Source organism: Nematostella vectensis, chromosome 7, assembly GCF_932526225.1.
Source record: "Nematostella vectensis chromosome 7, jaNemVect1.1, whole genome shotgun sequence".
Classification (NCBI taxonomy): Eukaryota; Metazoa; Cnidaria; class Anthozoa; order Actiniaria; family Edwardsiidae; genus Nematostella; species Nematostella vectensis.
The window spans coordinates 15938781-15952867 of NC_064040.1; the positions used below are offsets into that span (position 1 = coordinate 15938781).

A 14087-nucleotide genomic window follows, 5' to 3' on the forward strand; every position below is an offset into this window, starting at 1 on the left:
ACGGCAAAAAATTAAATTAATATTTCCGCGCAGGCTCGAACTGGGGACCTTTTGCATGTGAGGCAGACGTGACAACCACTACACTACGGAAACTTCACGATTACCTCTCCTATTAAATGCGGTGTCATTTGATGTCATTATATTGTACCCCATCCGCAAAAAAAAAAAAAATATTTCCGCCCAGGCTCCCAAATTAAATGCGGTTACATTCGATGTCATCATATGGATGCACCAACGGCAAAAAATTAAAATAATGTTTCCGCCCAGGCTCGAACAGGGGACCTTCTGCGTGTGAGGCAGACGTGATAAACACTACACTACGGAAACTTCACGACTTTCTCCCCTATTAAATGCGGTGTCATTTGACGTCATCATATTGTTCCCCATAGGCAAAAAAAGAATGTTTCCGCCCACGCTCGAACTAGGTAGCTTCTGCGTGTTAGGCATACGTGATAACCACTACACTACGGAAACTTCACGATTATCTCTAATATTAAATGCGGTGTCATTTGACGTAATCATATTGTACCCCATAGGCAAAAAAAAAAAATAATGTTTCCGCCCAGGCTCGAACTGGGGACCTTCTGCGTGTTAGGCAGACGTGATAACCACTACACTACGGAAACTTCACGATTTTCTCTCCTATTAAATGCAGTGTCATTTGATGTCATCATATTATACCCCATCCGCAAAAAAAAATAACAAAATGTTTCCGCCCAGGCTAGAACTGGGGACCTTCTGCGTGTAAAGCAGACGTGATAACCACTACACTACGGAAACTTCACGATTTTCTCTCCTATTAAATGCGGTGTCATTTGATGTCATCATATTGTACCCCATCCGCAAAAAAAATAATAAAATGTTTCCGCCCAGGCTAGAACTGGGGACATTCTGCGTGTTAGGCAGACATGATAACCACTACACTACGGAAACTTCACGATTATCTCTCCTATTAAATGTGGTGTCATTTGATGTCATCATATCGATGCACCAACGGCAAAAAAAATTAAAAAATGTCCCGGCGGGGCTCGAACTTGGGACCTTCTGCGTGTAAAGCAGACATGATAAACACTACACTACGGAAACTTCACGACTTTCTCCCGTATTAATTGCGGTGTCATTTGACGTCATCATATTTTACCCCATAGGCAAAAAAAAAAAAATTGGTTTCCGCCCAAGCACGAACTGGGGACCTTCTGCGTGTTAGGCAGACGTGATAACCACTACACTACGGAAACTTCACGATTATCTCTCCTATTAAATGTGGTGTCATTTCATGTCATCATATTGTACCCCATCCGCAAAAAAATAACAAAATGTTTTAAATTATGTTTAAATTAAATGCGGTTACATTCGATGTCATCATATGGATGCACCAACGGCAAAAAATTAAAATAATCTTTCCGCCCAGGCTCGAACTGGGGACCTTCTGCGTGTAAAGCAGACGTAATAACCACTACACTACGGAAACTTCACGATTTTCTCTCCTATTAAATGCGGTGTCATTTGATGTCATCATATTGTACCCCATCCGAAAAAAAAATAATAAAATGTTTCCGCCCAGGCACGAACTGGGGACCTTCTTCGTGTTAGGCAGACGTGATAACCACTACACTACGGAAACTTCACGATTATCTCTCCTATTAAATGCGGTGTCATTTGACGTCATCATATTGTACCCCATAGGCAAAAAAAAATAATGTTTCCGCCAAGGCTCGAACAGGGGACCTTTTGCGTGTGAGACAGACGTGATAACCACTACACTACATGAACTTCACGATTTTCTCTCCTATTAAATGCGGTGTCATTTGACGTCATCATATTGTACCCCATAGGCAAAAAAAAAAATAATGTTTCCGCCCAGGCTAGAACTGGGGACCTTCTGCGTGTAAAGCAGACGTGATAACCACTACACTACGGAAACTTCACGATTATCTCTCCTATTAAATGCGGTGTCATTTGACGTCATCATATTATACCCCATCCGCAAAAAAAAATAATAAAATGTTTCCTCCCAGGCTCGAACTGGGGACCTTCTGCGTATAAAGCAGACGTGATAACCACTACACTACGGAAACTTCACGATTTTCTCTCCTATTAAATGCGGTGTCATTTGATGTCATCATATTGTACCCCATCCGCAAAAAAAAAATATATATATTTCCGCCCAGGCTCCCTAATTAAATGCGGTTACATTCGATGTCATCATATGGAAGCACCAACGGCAAAAAATTAAAATAATGTTTCCGCCCAGGCTCGAACTGGGGACCTTCTGCGTGTAAAGCAGACGTGATAACCACTACACTACATGAACTTCACGATTTTCTCTCCTATTAAATGCGGTGTCATTTGACGTCATCATATTGTACCCCATAGGCAAAAAAAAAAAATAATGTTTCCGCCCAGGCTCGAACTGGGGACCTTCTGCGTGTTAGGCAGACGTGATAACCACTACACTACGGAAACTTCACGATTTTCTCTCCTATTAAATGCAGTGTCATTTGATGTCATCATATTATACCCCATCCGCAAAAAAAAATAATAAAATGTTTCCTCCCAGGCTCGAACTGGGGACCTTCTGCGTGTAAAGCAGACGTGATAACCACTACACTACGGAAACATCACGATTTTCTCTCCTATTAAATGCGGTGTCATTTGATGTCATCATATTGTACCCCATCCGCAAAAAAAAATATATATATTTCCGCCCAGGCTCCCTAATTAAATGCGGTTACATTCGATGTCATCATATGGATGCACCAACGGCAAAAAATTAAAATAATGTTTCCGCCCAGGCTCGAACTGGGGACCTTCTGCGTGTAAAGCAGACGTGATAACAACTACACTACGGAAACTTCACGATTACCTCTCCTATTAAATGCGGTGTCATTTGATGTCATCATATTGTACACCATCCGCAAAAAAATATATATATTTCCGCCCAGGCTCCCTAATTAAATGCGTTTACATTCGATGTCATCATATGGATGCACCAACGGCAAAAAATTAAATTAATATTTCCGCGCAGGCTCGAACTGGGGACCTTTTGCATGTGAGGCAGACGTGATAAACACTACACTACGGAAACTTCACGACTTTCTCCCCTATTAAATGCGGTGTCATTTGACGTCATCATATTGTTCCCCATAGGCAAAAAAAGAATGTTTCCGCCCACGCTCGAACTAGGTAGCTTCTGCGTGTTAGGCATACGTGATAACCACTACACTACGGAAACTTCACGATTATCTCTAATATTAAATGCGGTGTCATTTGACGTAATCATATTGTACCCCATAGGCAAAAAACAAAAAATAATGTTTCCGCCCAGGCTCGAACTGGGGACCTTCTGCGTGTTAGTCAGACGTGATAACCACTACACTACGGAAACTTCACGATTTTCTCTCCTATTAAATGCAGTGTCATTTGATGTCATCATATTATACCCCATCCGCAAAAAAAATAACAAAATGTTTCCGCCCAGGCTAGAACTGGGGACCTTCTGCGTGTAAAGCAGACGTGATAACCACTACACTACGGAAACTTCACGATTTTCTCTCCTATTAAATGCGGTGTCATTTGATGTCATCATATTGTACCCCATCCGCAAAAAAAATAATAAAATGTTTCCGCCCAGGCTAGAACTGGGGACATTCTGCGTGTTAGGCAGACATGATAACCACTACACTACGGAAACTTCACGATTATCTCTCCTATTAAATGTGGTGTCATTTGATGTCATCATATCGATGCACCAACGGCAAAAAAAATTAAAAAATGTCCCGGCGGGGCTCGAACTTGGGACCTTCTGCGTGTAAAGCAGACATGATAAACACTACACTACGGAAACTTTACGACTTTCTCCCGTATTAATTGCGGTGTCATTTGACGTCATCATATTTTACCCCATAGGCAAAAAAAAAAAATTGGTTTCCGCCCAAGCACGAACTGGGGACCTTCTGCGTGTTAGGCAGACGTGATAACCACTACACTACGGAAACTTCACGATTATCTCTCCTATTAAATGTGGTGTCATTTCATGTCATCATATTGTACCCCATCCGCAAAAAAATAACAAAATGTTTTAAATTATGTTTAAATTAAATGCGGTTACTATCGATGTCATCATATGGATGCACCAACGGCAAAAAATTAAAATAATCTTTCCGCCCAGGCTCGAACTGGGGACCTTCTGCGTGTAAAGCAGACGTAATAACCACTACACTACGGAAACTTCACGATTTTCTCTCCTATTAAATGCGGTGTCATTTGATGTCATCATATTGTACCCCATCCGAAAAAAAAATAATAAAATGTTTCCGCCCAGGCACGAACTGGGGACCTTCTTCGTGTTAGGCAGACGTGATAACCACTACACTACGGAAACTTCACGATTATCTCTCCTATTAAATGCGGTGTCATTTGACGTCATCATATTGTACCCCATAGGCAAAAAAAAATAATGTTTCCGCCAAGGCTCGAACAGGGGACCTTTTGCGTGTGAGACAGACGTGATAACCACTACACTACATGAACTTCACGATTTTCTCTCCTATTAAATGCGGTGTCATTTGACGTCATCATATTGTACCCCATAGGCAAAAAAAAAAATAATGTTTCCGCCCAGGCTAGAACTGGGGACCTTCTGCGTGTAAAGCAGACGTGATAAACACTACACTACCGGAACTTCACGATTATCTCTCCTATTAAATGCGGTGTCATTTGATGTCATCATATTGTACCCCATCCGCAAAAAAAAAAATAATAAAATGTTTCCTCCCAGGCTCGAACTGGGGACCTTCTGCGTGTGAGGCAGACGTGATAACCACTACACTACGGAAACTTCACGATTATCTCTCCTATTAAATGCGGTGTCATTTGACGTCATCATATTGTACCCCATCCGCAAAAAAAAAAATAATGTTTCCGCCCAGGCTCGAATTGGGGACCTTCTGCGTGTTAGGCAGACGTGATAACCACTACACTACGGACACTTCACGATTTTCTCTCCTATTAAATGCAGTGTCATATGATGTCATCATATTGTACCCCATCCGCAAAAAAAAAATAACAAAACGTTTCCGCCCAGGCTCGAAAATTTGACCTTCTGTGTGTAAAGCAGACGTGATAACCACTACACTACGGAAACTTCACGATTATCTCTCCTATTAAATGCGGTGTCATTTGATGTCATCATATTGTACCCCATCCGCAAAAAATATATATATATATTCCCGCCCAGGCTCCCTAATTAAATGCGGTTGCATTCGATGTCATCATATGGATGCACCAACGGCAAAAAATTAAAATAATGTTTCCGCCCAGGCTCGAACTGGGGACCTTCTGCGTGTTAGGCAGACGTGATAACCACTACACTACGGACACTTCACGACTTTTTCCCCTATTAAATGCGGTGTCATTTGACGTCATCATATTGTACCCCATAGGCAAAAAAAAATGTTTCCGCCCAGGCTCGAACTGGGGACCTTCTGCGTGTTAGGCAGACGTGATAACCACTACACTACGAAACTTCACGATTATCTCTCCTATTAAATGTGGTGTCATTTGATGTCATCATATTGTACACCATCCGCAAAAAAATATATATATTTCCGCCCAGGCTCCCTAATTAAATGCGTTTACATTCGATGTCATCATATGGATGCACCAACGGCAAAAAATTAAATTAATATTTCCGCGCAGGCTCGAACTGGGGACCTTTTGCATGTGAGGCAGACGTGATAACCACTACACTACGGAAACTTCACGATTACCTCTCCTATTAAATGCGGTGTCATTTGATGTCATTATATTGTACCCCATCCGCAAAAAAAAAAAAAATTTTCGCCCAGGCTCCCAAATTAAATGCGGTTACATTCGATGTCATCATATGGATGCACCAACGGCAAAAAATTAAAATAATGTTTCCGCCCAGGCTCGAACAGGGGACCTTCTGCGTGTGAGGCAGACGTGATAAACACTACACTACGGAAACTTCACGACTTTCTCCCCTATTAAATGCGGTGTCATTTGACGTCATCATATTGTTCCCCATAGGCAAAAAAAGAATGTTTCCGCCCACGCTCGAACTAGGTAGCTTCTGCGTGTTAGGCATACGTGATAACCACTACACTACGGAAACTTCACGATTATCTCTAATATTAAATGCGGTGTCATTTGACGTAATCATATTGTACCCCATAGGCAAAAAACAAAAAATAATGTTTCCGCCCAGGCTCGAACTGGGGACCTTCTGCGTGTTAGGCAGACGTGATAACCACTACACTACGGAAACTTCACGATTTTCTCTCCTATTAAATGCAGTGTCATTTGATGTCATCATATTATACCCCATCCGCAAAAAAAAATAACAAAATGTTTCCGCCCAGGCTAGAACTGGGGACCTTCTGCGTGTAAAGCAGACGTGATAACCACTACACTACGGAAACTTCACGATTTTCTCTCCTATTAAATGCGGTGTCATTTGATGTCATCATATTGTACCCCATCCGCAAAAAAAATAATAAAATGTTTCCGCCCAGGCTAGAACTGGGGACATTCTGCGTGTTAGGCAGACATGATAACCACTACACTACGGAAACTTCACGATTATCTCTCCTATTAAATGTGGTGTCATTTGATGTCATCATATCGATGCACCAACGGCAAAAAAAATTAAAAAATGTCCCGGCGGGGCTCGAACTTGGGACCTTCTGCGTGTAAAGCAGACATGATAAACACTACACTACGGAAACTTCACGACTTTCTCCCGTATTAATTGCGGTGTCATTTGACGTCATCATATTTTACCCCATAGGCAAAAAAAAAAAATTGGTTTCCGCCCAAGCACGAACTGGGGACCTTCTGCGTGTTAGGCAGACGTGATAACCACTACACTACGGAAACTTCACGATTATCTCTCCTATTAAATGTGGTGTCATTTCATGTCATCATATTGTACCCCATCCGCAAAAAAATAACAAAATGTTTTAAATTATGTTTAAATTAAATGCGGTTACATTCGATGTCATCATATGGATGCACCAACGGCAAAAAATTAAAATAATCTTTCCGCCCAGGCTCGAACTGGGGACCTTCTGCGTGTAAAGCAGACGTAATAACCACTACACTACGGAAACTTCACGATTTTCTCTCCTATTAAATGCGGTGTCATTTGATGTCATCATATTGTACCCCATCCGAAAAAAAAATAATAAAATGTTTCCGCCCAGGCACGAACTGGGGACCTTCTTCGTGTTAGGCAGACGTGATAACCACTACACTACGGAAACTTCACGATTATCTCTCCTATTAAATGCGGTGTCATTTGACGTCATCATATTGTACCCCATAGGCAAAAAAAAAATAATGTTTCCGCCAAGGCTCGAACAGGGGACCTTTTGCGTGTGAGACAGACGTGATAACCACTACACTACATGAACTTCACGATTTTCTCTCCTATTAAATGCGGTGTCATTTGACGTCATCATATTGTACCCCATAGGCAAAAAAAAAAAAATAATGTTTCCGCCCAGGCTCGAACTGGGGACCTTCTGCGTGTTAGGCAGACGTGATAACCACTACACTACGGAAACTTCACGATTTTCTCTCCTATTAAATGCAGTGTCATTTGATGTCATCATATTATACCCCATCCGCAAAAAAAAATAATAAAATGTTTCCTCCCAGGCTCGAACTGGGGACCTTCTGCGTGTAAAGCAGACGTGATAACCACTACACTACGGAAACTTCACGATTTTCTCTCCTATTAAATGCGGTGTCATTTGATGTCATCATATTGTACCCCATCCGCAAAAAAAAAAAATATATATTTCCGCCCAGGCTCCCTAATTAAATGCGGTTACATTCGATGTCATCATATGGATGCACCAACGGCAAAAAATTAAAATAATGTTTCCGCCCAGGCTCGAACTGGGGACCTTCTGCGTGTAAAGCAGACGTGATAACAACTACACTACGGAAACTTCACGATTACCTCTCCTATTAAATGCGGTGTCATTTGATGTCATCATATTGTACACCATCCGCAAAAAAATATATATATTTCCGCCCAGGCTCCCTAATTAAATGCGTTTACATTCGATGTCATAAAATGGATGCACCAACGGCAAAAAATTAAATTAATATTTCCGCGCAGGCTCGAACTGGGGACCTTTTGCATGTGAGGCAGACGTGATAACCACTACACTACGGAAACTTCACGATTACCTCTCCTATTAAATGCGGTGTCATTTGATGTCATTATATTGTACCCCATCCGCAAAAAAAAAAAAAATATTTCCGCCCAGGCTCCCAAATTAAATGCGGTTACATTCGATGTCATCATATGGATGCACCAACGGCAAAAAATTAAAATAATGTTTCCGCCCAGGCTCGAACAGGGGACCTTCTGCGTGTGAGGCAGACGTGATAAACACTACACTACGGAAACTTCACGACTTTCTCCCCTATTAAATGCGGTGTCATTTGACGTCATCATATTGTTCCCCATAGGCAAAAAAAGAATGTTTCCGCCCACGCTCGAACTAGGTAGCTTCTGCGTGTTAGGCATACGTGATAACCACTACACTACGGAAACTTCACGATTATCTCTAATATTAAATGCGGTGTCATTTGACGTAATCATATTGTACCCCATAGGCAAAAAACAAAAAATAATGTTTCCGCCCAGGCTCGAACTGGGGACCTTCTGCGTGTTAGGCAGACGTGATAACCACTACACTACGGAAACTTCACGATTTTCTCTCCTATTAAATGCAGTGTCATTTGATGTCATCATATTATACCCCATCCGCAAAAAAAAATAACAAAATGTTTCCGCCCAGGCTAGAACTGGGGACCTTCTGCGTGTAAAGCAGACGTGATAACCACTACACTACGGAAACTTCACGATTTTCTCTCCTATTAAATGCGGTGTCATTTGATGTCATCATATTGTACCCCATCCGCAAAAAAAATAATAATAAAATGTTTCCGCCCAGGCTAGAACTGGGGACATTCTGCGTGTTAGGCAGACATGATAACCACTACACTACGGAAACTTCACGATTATCTCTCCTATTAAATGTGGTGTCATTTGATGTCATCATATCGATGCACCAACGGCAAAAAAAATTAAAAAATGTCCCGGCGGGGCTCGAACTTGGGACCTTCTGCGTGTAAAGCAGACATGATAAACACTACACTACGGAAACTTCACGACTTTCTCCCGTATTAATTGCGGTGTCATTTGACGTCATCATATTTTACCCCATAGGCAAAAAAAAAAAATTGGTTTCCGCCCAAGCACGAACTGGGGACCTTCTGCGTGTTAGGCAGACGTGATAACCACTACACTACGGAAACTTCACGATTATCTCTCCTATTAAATGTGGTGTCATTTCATGTCATCATATTGTACCCCATCCGCAAAAAAATAACAAAATGTTTTAAATTATGTTTAAATTAAATGCGGTTACATTCGATGTCATCATATGGATGCACCAACGGCAAAAAATTAAAATAATCTTTCCGCCCAGGCTCGAACTGGGGACCTTCTGCGTGTAAAGCAGACGTAATAACCACTACACTACGGAAACTTCACGATTTTCTCTCCTATTAAATGCGGTGTCATTTGATGTCATCATATTGTACCCCATCCGAAAAAAAAATAATAAAATGTTTCCGCCCAGGCACGAACTGGGGACCTTCTTCGTGTTAGGCAGACGTGATAGCCACTACACTACGGAAACTTCACGATTATCTCTCCTATTAAATGCGGTGTCATTTGACGTCATCATATTGTACCCCATAGGCAAAAAAAAATAATGTTTCCGCCAAGGCTCGAACAGGGGACCTTTTGCGTGTGAGACAGACGTGATAACCACTACACTACATGAACTTCACGATTTTCTCTCCTATTAAATGCGGTGTCATTTGACGTCATCATATTGTACCCCATAGGCAAAAAAAAAAATAATGTTTCCGCCCAGGCTAGAACTGGGGACCTTCTGCGTGTAAAGCAGACGTGATAAACACTACACTACCGGAACTTCACGATTATCTCTCCTATTAAATGCGGTGTCATTTGATGTCATCATATTGTACCCTATCCATAAAAAAAAAAATAATAAAATGTTTCCTCCCAGGCTCGAACTGGGGACCTTCTGCGTGTGAGGCAGACGTGATAACCACTACACTACGGAAACTTCACGATTATCTCTCCTATTAAATGCGGTGTCATTTGACGTCATCATATTGTACCCCATCCGCAAAAAAAAAAATAATGTTTCCGCCCAGGCTCGAATTGGGGACCTTCTGCGTGTTAGGCAGACGTGATAACCACTACACTAAGGACACTTCACGATTTTCTCTCCTATTAAATGCAGTGTCATTTGATGTCATCATCTTGTACCCCATCCGCAAAAAAAAAATAACAAAACGTTTCCGCCCAGGCTCGAAAATTTGACCTTCTGTGTGTAAAGCAGACGTGATAACCACTACACTACGGAAACTTCACGATTATCTCTCCTATTAAATGCGGTGTCATTTGATGTCATCATATTGTACCCCATCCGCAAAAAATATATATATATATTCCCGCCCAGGCTCCCTAATTAAATGCGGTTGCATTCGATGTCATCATATGGATGCACCAACGGCAAAAAATTAAAATAATGTTTCCGCCCAGGCTCGAACTGGGGACCTTCTGCGTGTTAGGCAGACGTGATAACCACTACACTACGGACACTTCACGACTTTTTCCCCTATTAAATGCGGTGTCATTTGACGTCATCATATTGTACCCCATAGGCAAAAAAAAATGTTTCCGCCCAGGCTCGAACTGGGGACCTTCTGCGTGTTAGGCAGACGTGATAACCACTACACTACGAAACTTCACGATTATCTCTCCTATTAAATGTGGTGTCATTTGATGTCATCATATTGTACCCCTTCCGCAAAAAAATAACAAAATATTTCCTCCCAAGCTCCCTAATTAAATTCGGCTTTATTCGATGTCATCATATGGATGCACCAACGGCAAAAAATTAAAATAATGTTTCCGCCCAGACTCAAACAGGGGACCTTCTGCGTGTGAGGCAGACGTGATAACCACTACACTACGGAAACTTCACGATTATCTCTCCTATTAAATGCGGTGTCATTTGATGTCATCATGTTGTACCCCATCCGCGAAAAAAAAACAAAATGTTTTAAATTATGTTTAAATTAAATGCGGTTACATTCGATGTCATCATATGGATGCACCAACGGCAAAAAATTAAAATAATGTTTCCGCCCAGGCTCGAACTGTGTACCTTCTGCGTGTGAGGCAGACGTGATAACCACTACACTACGGAAACTTCACGATTATCTCCCCTATTAAATGCTGTGTCATTTGATGTCATCATATTGTATCCCATCCGCAAAAAAATATATATATATTTCCGCCCAGGCTACCTAATTAAATGCGGTTACATTCGATGTCATCATATGGATGCACCAACGGCAAAAAAATAACAAAATGCTTCCGCCCAGGCTCGAACTGGGGACCTTCTGCGTGTGAGGCAGACGTGATAACCACTACACTACGGAAACTTCACGATTTTCTCCCCTATTAAATTCGTTTTCAATCGATGTCATCATATCGATGCACCAACGGCAAAAAATTAAAATAATGTTTCCGCCCAGGCTCGAACTGGGGACCTTCTGCGTGTGAGGCAGACGTGATAACCACTACACTACGGAAACTTCACGATTATCTCTCCTATTAAATGCGGTGTCATTTGATGTCATCATATTGTACAACATCCGCAAAAAAAAAAAATGTTTTAAATTATGTTTAAATTAAATGCGGTTACATTCGATGTCATCATATGGATGCACCAACGGCAAAAAATTAAAATAATGTTTACGCCCAGGCTCGAACTGGGGACCTTCTGCGTGTGAGGCAGACGTGATAACCACTACACTACGGAAACTTCACGATTATCTCTCCTATTAAATGCGGTGTCATTTGATGTCATCATATTGTACAACATCCGCAAAAAAAAAAAAAATGTTTTAAATTATGTTTAAAATAAATGCGGTTACATTCGATGTCATCATATGGATGCATCAACGGCAAAAAATAAAAATAATGTTTCCGCCCAGGCTAGAACTGGGGACCTTCTGCGTGTGAGGCAGACGTAATAACCACTACACTACGGAAACTTCACGATTTTCTCTCCTATTAAATGCGCTGTCATTTGATGTCATCATATCGATGCACCAACGGCAAAAAATTTTAATAATGTTTCCGCCCAGGTTCGAACTGTGGACCTTCTGCGTGTAAAGCAGACGTGATAACCACTACACTACGGAAACTTCACGATTTTCTCCCCTATTAAATTCGTTTTCAATCGATGTCATCATATCGATGCACCAACGGCAAAAAATTAAAATAATGTTTCCGCCCAGGCTAGAACTGGGGACCTTCTGCGTGTGAGGCAGACGTGATAACCACTACACTACGGAAACTTCACGATTATCTCTCCTATTAAATGCGGTGTCATTTGATGTCATCATATTGTACCCCATCCGCAAAAAAAAAATATATATATATATTCCCGCCCAGGCTCCCTAATTAAATGCGGTTGCATTCGATGTCATCATATGGATGCACCAACGGCAAAAAATTAAAATAATGTTTCCGCCCAGGCTGAAACTGGGGACCTTCTGCGTGTGATGCAGACGTGATAACCACTACACTACGGAAACTTCACGACTTTCACCCCTATTAAATGCGGTGTCATTTGATGTCATCATATTGTACCCCATACGCCAAAAAAAAATAACAAAATGTTTCCGCCCAGGCTCGAACTGGTGACATTCTGCGTGTTAGGCAGACGTGATAACCACTACACTACGGAAACATCACAATTTTCTCTCCTATTAAATTCGTTTTCATTCGATGTCATCATATCGATGCACCAACGGCAAAAAAAATTTAATAATGTTTCCGCCCAGGTTCGAACTGTGGACCTTCTGCGTTTAAAGCAGACGTGATAACCACTACACTACGGAAACTTCACGATTTTCTCCCCTATTAAATGCAGTGTCATTTGATGTCATCATATTGTACCCAATCCGCAAAAAAAAATAACAAAATGTTTCCGCCCAGGCTCGAACTGGGGACCTTCTGCGTGTAAAGCAGACGTGATAACCACTACACTACGGAAACTTCACGATTATCTCTCCTATTAAATGCGGTGTCATTTGATGTGATCATATTGTACCCCATCCGCAAAAAAAATATAAAAAAATGTTTCCTCCCAGCCTCGAACTGGAGACCTTCTGCGTGTAAAGCAGACGTGATAACCGCTGCACTACGGAAACTTCACGATTTTCTCTCCTATTAAATGCGGTGTCATTTGATGTCATCATATTGTACCCCATCCGCTAAAAAAATAATAAAATGTTTCCGCCCAGGCTCGAACTGGGGACCTTCTGCGTGTTAGGCAGACGTGATAACCACTACACTACGGAAACTTCACAATTTTCTCTCCTATTAAATTCGTTTTCATTCGATGTCATTATATCGATGCACCAACGGCAAAAAATTTTAATAATGTTTCCGCCCAGGTTCGAACTGTGGACATTCTTCGTGTAAAGCAGACGTGATAACCACTACACTACGGAAACTTCACGATTTTCTCCCCTATTAAATTCGTTTTCAATCGATGTCATCATATCGATGCACCAACGGCAAAATATTAAAATAATGTTTCCGCCCAGGCTCGAACTGGGGACCTTCTGCGTGTGAGGCAGACGTGATAACCACTACACTACGGAAACTTCACGATTATCTCTCCTATTAAATGCGGTGTCATTTGATGTCATCATATTGTACAACATCCGCAAAAAAAGAAAATGTTTTAAATTATGTTTAAATTAAATGCGGTTACATTCGATGTCATCATATGGATGCACCAACGGCAAAAAATTAAAATAATGTTTCCGCCCTGGCTCGAACAGGGGACCTTCTGCGTGTGAGGCAGACGTGATAACCACTACACTACGGAAACTTCACGATTATCTCTCCTATTAAA

The 14087-nt window shown here is 41.4% G+C and overlaps 61 non-coding genes across 61 annotated transcripts; all 61 read right to left on the reverse strand.

The window, feature by feature from the left end:
• Nucleotides 1-254: 254 nt before the first annotated feature.
• Nucleotides 255-327, reverse strand: Trnav-cac. The gene has a single exon. It is a non-coding gene; the product is annotated as a tRNA-Val (tRNA).
• A 226-nt stretch (nucleotides 328-553) lies between these two features.
• Trnav-aac lies at nucleotides 554-626 on the reverse strand. The gene has a single exon. It is a non-coding gene; the product is annotated as a tRNA-Val (tRNA).
• Nucleotides 627-707: 81 nt separating this feature from the next.
• On the reverse strand, nucleotides 708-780 carry Trnav-uac. Its single transcript has one exon. It is a non-coding gene; the product is annotated as a tRNA-Val (tRNA).
• An 80-nt stretch (nucleotides 781-860) lies between these two features.
• Trnav-aac lies at nucleotides 861-933 on the reverse strand. The gene has a single exon. It is a non-coding gene; the product is annotated as a tRNA-Val (tRNA).
• A 232-nt stretch (nucleotides 934-1165) lies between these two features.
• On the reverse strand, nucleotides 1166-1238 carry Trnav-aac. Its single transcript has one exon. It is a non-coding gene; the product is annotated as a tRNA-Val (tRNA).
• Nucleotides 1239-1398: 160 nt separating this feature from the next.
• Nucleotides 1399-1471, reverse strand: Trnav-uac. Its single transcript has one exon. It is a non-coding gene; the product is annotated as a tRNA-Val (tRNA).
• An 80-nt stretch (nucleotides 1472-1551) lies between these two features.
• Trnav-aac lies at nucleotides 1552-1624 on the reverse strand. The gene has a single exon. It is a non-coding gene; the product is annotated as a tRNA-Val (tRNA).
• Nucleotides 1625-1851: 227 nt separating this feature from the next.
• Trnav-uac lies at nucleotides 1852-1924 on the reverse strand. The gene has a single exon. It is a non-coding gene; the product is annotated as a tRNA-Val (tRNA).
• Nucleotides 1925-2005: 81 nt separating this feature from the next.
• Nucleotides 2006-2078, reverse strand: Trnai-uau. Its single transcript has one exon. It is a non-coding gene; the product is annotated as a tRNA-Ile (tRNA).
• Nucleotides 2079-2241: 163 nt separating this feature from the next.
• Trnav-uac lies at nucleotides 2242-2314 on the reverse strand. The gene has a single exon. It is a non-coding gene; the product is annotated as a tRNA-Val (tRNA).
• A 79-nt stretch (nucleotides 2315-2393) lies between these two features.
• Trnav-aac lies at nucleotides 2394-2466 on the reverse strand. Its single transcript has one exon. It is a non-coding gene; the product is annotated as a tRNA-Val (tRNA).
• Nucleotides 2467-2547: 81 nt separating this feature from the next.
• Trnav-uac lies at nucleotides 2548-2620 on the reverse strand. The gene has a single exon. It is a non-coding gene; the product is annotated as a tRNA-Val (tRNA).
• Nucleotides 2621-2782: 162 nt separating this feature from the next.
• On the reverse strand, nucleotides 2783-2855 carry Trnav-uac. The gene has a single exon. It is a non-coding gene; the product is annotated as a tRNA-Val (tRNA).
• Nucleotides 2856-3315: 460 nt separating this feature from the next.
• Nucleotides 3316-3388, reverse strand: Trnav-aac. The gene has a single exon. It is a non-coding gene; the product is annotated as a tRNA-Val (tRNA).
• Nucleotides 3389-3468: 80 nt separating this feature from the next.
• On the reverse strand, nucleotides 3469-3541 carry Trnav-uac. Its single transcript has one exon. It is a non-coding gene; the product is annotated as a tRNA-Val (tRNA).
• An 80-nt stretch (nucleotides 3542-3621) lies between these two features.
• Trnav-aac lies at nucleotides 3622-3694 on the reverse strand. The gene has a single exon. It is a non-coding gene; the product is annotated as a tRNA-Val (tRNA).
• A 231-nt stretch (nucleotides 3695-3925) lies between these two features.
• Nucleotides 3926-3998, reverse strand: Trnav-aac. Its single transcript has one exon. It is a non-coding gene; the product is annotated as a tRNA-Val (tRNA).
• A 160-nt stretch (nucleotides 3999-4158) lies between these two features.
• On the reverse strand, nucleotides 4159-4231 carry Trnav-uac. Its single transcript has one exon. It is a non-coding gene; the product is annotated as a tRNA-Val (tRNA).
• Nucleotides 4232-4311: 80 nt separating this feature from the next.
• Trnav-aac lies at nucleotides 4312-4384 on the reverse strand. The gene has a single exon. It is a non-coding gene; the product is annotated as a tRNA-Val (tRNA).
• A 383-nt stretch (nucleotides 4385-4767) lies between these two features.
• Trnav-cac lies at nucleotides 4768-4840 on the reverse strand. The gene has a single exon. It is a non-coding gene; the product is annotated as a tRNA-Val (tRNA).
• Nucleotides 4841-4918: 78 nt separating this feature from the next.
• Nucleotides 4919-4991, reverse strand: Trnav-aac. Its single transcript has one exon. It is a non-coding gene; the product is annotated as a tRNA-Val (tRNA).
• A 318-nt stretch (nucleotides 4992-5309) lies between these two features.
• On the reverse strand, nucleotides 5310-5382 carry Trnav-aac. The gene has a single exon. It is a non-coding gene; the product is annotated as a tRNA-Val (tRNA).
• A 73-nt stretch (nucleotides 5383-5455) lies between these two features.
• Nucleotides 5456-5527, reverse strand: Trnav-aac. The gene has a single exon. It is a non-coding gene; the product is annotated as a tRNA-Val (tRNA).
• Nucleotides 5528-5687: 160 nt separating this feature from the next.
• On the reverse strand, nucleotides 5688-5760 carry Trnav-cac. Its single transcript has one exon. It is a non-coding gene; the product is annotated as a tRNA-Val (tRNA).
• A 159-nt stretch (nucleotides 5761-5919) lies between these two features.
• Trnav-cac lies at nucleotides 5920-5992 on the reverse strand. Its single transcript has one exon. It is a non-coding gene; the product is annotated as a tRNA-Val (tRNA).
• Nucleotides 5993-6219: 227 nt separating this feature from the next.
• On the reverse strand, nucleotides 6220-6292 carry Trnav-aac. The gene has a single exon. It is a non-coding gene; the product is annotated as a tRNA-Val (tRNA).
• Nucleotides 6293-6373: 81 nt separating this feature from the next.
• Trnav-uac lies at nucleotides 6374-6446 on the reverse strand. Its single transcript has one exon. It is a non-coding gene; the product is annotated as a tRNA-Val (tRNA).
• An 80-nt stretch (nucleotides 6447-6526) lies between these two features.
• On the reverse strand, nucleotides 6527-6599 carry Trnav-aac. The gene has a single exon. It is a non-coding gene; the product is annotated as a tRNA-Val (tRNA).
• A 231-nt stretch (nucleotides 6600-6830) lies between these two features.
• Trnav-aac lies at nucleotides 6831-6903 on the reverse strand. Its single transcript has one exon. It is a non-coding gene; the product is annotated as a tRNA-Val (tRNA).
• A 160-nt stretch (nucleotides 6904-7063) lies between these two features.
• Nucleotides 7064-7136, reverse strand: Trnav-uac. The gene has a single exon. It is a non-coding gene; the product is annotated as a tRNA-Val (tRNA).
• Nucleotides 7137-7216: 80 nt separating this feature from the next.
• Trnav-aac lies at nucleotides 7217-7289 on the reverse strand. The gene has a single exon. It is a non-coding gene; the product is annotated as a tRNA-Val (tRNA).
• Nucleotides 7290-7519: 230 nt separating this feature from the next.
• Nucleotides 7520-7592, reverse strand: Trnav-aac. Its single transcript has one exon. It is a non-coding gene; the product is annotated as a tRNA-Val (tRNA).
• An 81-nt stretch (nucleotides 7593-7673) lies between these two features.
• Nucleotides 7674-7746, reverse strand: Trnav-uac. The gene has a single exon. It is a non-coding gene; the product is annotated as a tRNA-Val (tRNA).
• A 163-nt stretch (nucleotides 7747-7909) lies between these two features.
• Trnav-uac lies at nucleotides 7910-7982 on the reverse strand. Its single transcript has one exon. It is a non-coding gene; the product is annotated as a tRNA-Val (tRNA).
• A 160-nt stretch (nucleotides 7983-8142) lies between these two features.
• On the reverse strand, nucleotides 8143-8215 carry Trnav-cac. Its single transcript has one exon. It is a non-coding gene; the product is annotated as a tRNA-Val (tRNA).
• A 161-nt stretch (nucleotides 8216-8376) lies between these two features.
• Nucleotides 8377-8449, reverse strand: Trnav-cac. The gene has a single exon. It is a non-coding gene; the product is annotated as a tRNA-Val (tRNA).
• A 227-nt stretch (nucleotides 8450-8676) lies between these two features.
• Trnav-aac lies at nucleotides 8677-8749 on the reverse strand. The gene has a single exon. It is a non-coding gene; the product is annotated as a tRNA-Val (tRNA).
• An 81-nt stretch (nucleotides 8750-8830) lies between these two features.
• On the reverse strand, nucleotides 8831-8903 carry Trnav-uac. Its single transcript has one exon. It is a non-coding gene; the product is annotated as a tRNA-Val (tRNA).
• Nucleotides 8904-8986: 83 nt separating this feature from the next.
• On the reverse strand, nucleotides 8987-9059 carry Trnav-aac. Its single transcript has one exon. It is a non-coding gene; the product is annotated as a tRNA-Val (tRNA).
• A 231-nt stretch (nucleotides 9060-9290) lies between these two features.
• Nucleotides 9291-9363, reverse strand: Trnav-aac. The gene has a single exon. It is a non-coding gene; the product is annotated as a tRNA-Val (tRNA).
• Nucleotides 9364-9523: 160 nt separating this feature from the next.
• On the reverse strand, nucleotides 9524-9596 carry Trnav-uac. The gene has a single exon. It is a non-coding gene; the product is annotated as a tRNA-Val (tRNA).
• Nucleotides 9597-9676: 80 nt separating this feature from the next.
• Trnav-aac lies at nucleotides 9677-9749 on the reverse strand. The gene has a single exon. It is a non-coding gene; the product is annotated as a tRNA-Val (tRNA).
• A 383-nt stretch (nucleotides 9750-10132) lies between these two features.
• Trnav-cac lies at nucleotides 10133-10205 on the reverse strand. The gene has a single exon. It is a non-coding gene; the product is annotated as a tRNA-Val (tRNA).
• Nucleotides 10206-10674: 469 nt separating this feature from the next.
• On the reverse strand, nucleotides 10675-10747 carry Trnav-aac. Its single transcript has one exon. It is a non-coding gene; the product is annotated as a tRNA-Val (tRNA).
• Nucleotides 10748-10820: 73 nt separating this feature from the next.
• Nucleotides 10821-10892, reverse strand: Trnav-aac. Its single transcript has one exon. It is a non-coding gene; the product is annotated as a tRNA-Val (tRNA).
• A 162-nt stretch (nucleotides 10893-11054) lies between these two features.
• Nucleotides 11055-11127, reverse strand: Trnav-cac. The gene has a single exon. It is a non-coding gene; the product is annotated as a tRNA-Val (tRNA).
• A 160-nt stretch (nucleotides 11128-11287) lies between these two features.
• Trnav-cac lies at nucleotides 11288-11360 on the reverse strand. Its single transcript has one exon. It is a non-coding gene; the product is annotated as a tRNA-Val (tRNA).
• A 162-nt stretch (nucleotides 11361-11522) lies between these two features.
• Nucleotides 11523-11595, reverse strand: Trnav-cac. The gene has a single exon. It is a non-coding gene; the product is annotated as a tRNA-Val (tRNA).
• An 80-nt stretch (nucleotides 11596-11675) lies between these two features.
• On the reverse strand, nucleotides 11676-11748 carry Trnav-cac. The gene has a single exon. It is a non-coding gene; the product is annotated as a tRNA-Val (tRNA).
• Nucleotides 11749-11905: 157 nt separating this feature from the next.
• Nucleotides 11906-11978, reverse strand: Trnav-cac. The gene has a single exon. It is a non-coding gene; the product is annotated as a tRNA-Val (tRNA).
• Nucleotides 11979-12137: 159 nt separating this feature from the next.
• Trnav-cac lies at nucleotides 12138-12210 on the reverse strand. The gene has a single exon. It is a non-coding gene; the product is annotated as a tRNA-Val (tRNA).
• An 80-nt stretch (nucleotides 12211-12290) lies between these two features.
• Trnav-uac lies at nucleotides 12291-12363 on the reverse strand. Its single transcript has one exon. It is a non-coding gene; the product is annotated as a tRNA-Val (tRNA).
• Nucleotides 12364-12443: 80 nt separating this feature from the next.
• Trnav-cac lies at nucleotides 12444-12516 on the reverse strand. The gene has a single exon. It is a non-coding gene; the product is annotated as a tRNA-Val (tRNA).
• Nucleotides 12517-12683: 167 nt separating this feature from the next.
• Trnav-cac lies at nucleotides 12684-12756 on the reverse strand. Its single transcript has one exon. It is a non-coding gene; the product is annotated as a tRNA-Val (tRNA).
• An 82-nt stretch (nucleotides 12757-12838) lies between these two features.
• Nucleotides 12839-12911, reverse strand: Trnav-aac. The gene has a single exon. It is a non-coding gene; the product is annotated as a tRNA-Val (tRNA).
• An 81-nt stretch (nucleotides 12912-12992) lies between these two features.
• Trnal-uaa lies at nucleotides 12993-13065 on the reverse strand. Its single transcript has one exon. It is a non-coding gene; the product is annotated as a tRNA-Leu (tRNA).
• Nucleotides 13066-13146: 81 nt separating this feature from the next.
• Nucleotides 13147-13219, reverse strand: Trnav-uac. The gene has a single exon. It is a non-coding gene; the product is annotated as a tRNA-Val (tRNA).
• A 235-nt stretch (nucleotides 13220-13454) lies between these two features.
• Trnav-aac lies at nucleotides 13455-13527 on the reverse strand. The gene has a single exon. It is a non-coding gene; the product is annotated as a tRNA-Val (tRNA).
• An 80-nt stretch (nucleotides 13528-13607) lies between these two features.
• Trnav-uac lies at nucleotides 13608-13680 on the reverse strand. Its single transcript has one exon. It is a non-coding gene; the product is annotated as a tRNA-Val (tRNA).
• Nucleotides 13681-13760: 80 nt separating this feature from the next.
• Trnav-cac lies at nucleotides 13761-13833 on the reverse strand. The gene has a single exon. It is a non-coding gene; the product is annotated as a tRNA-Val (tRNA).
• A 157-nt stretch (nucleotides 13834-13990) lies between these two features.
• On the reverse strand, nucleotides 13991-14063 carry Trnav-cac. Its single transcript has one exon. It is a non-coding gene; the product is annotated as a tRNA-Val (tRNA).
• Nucleotides 14064-14087: the final 24 nt, after the last annotated feature.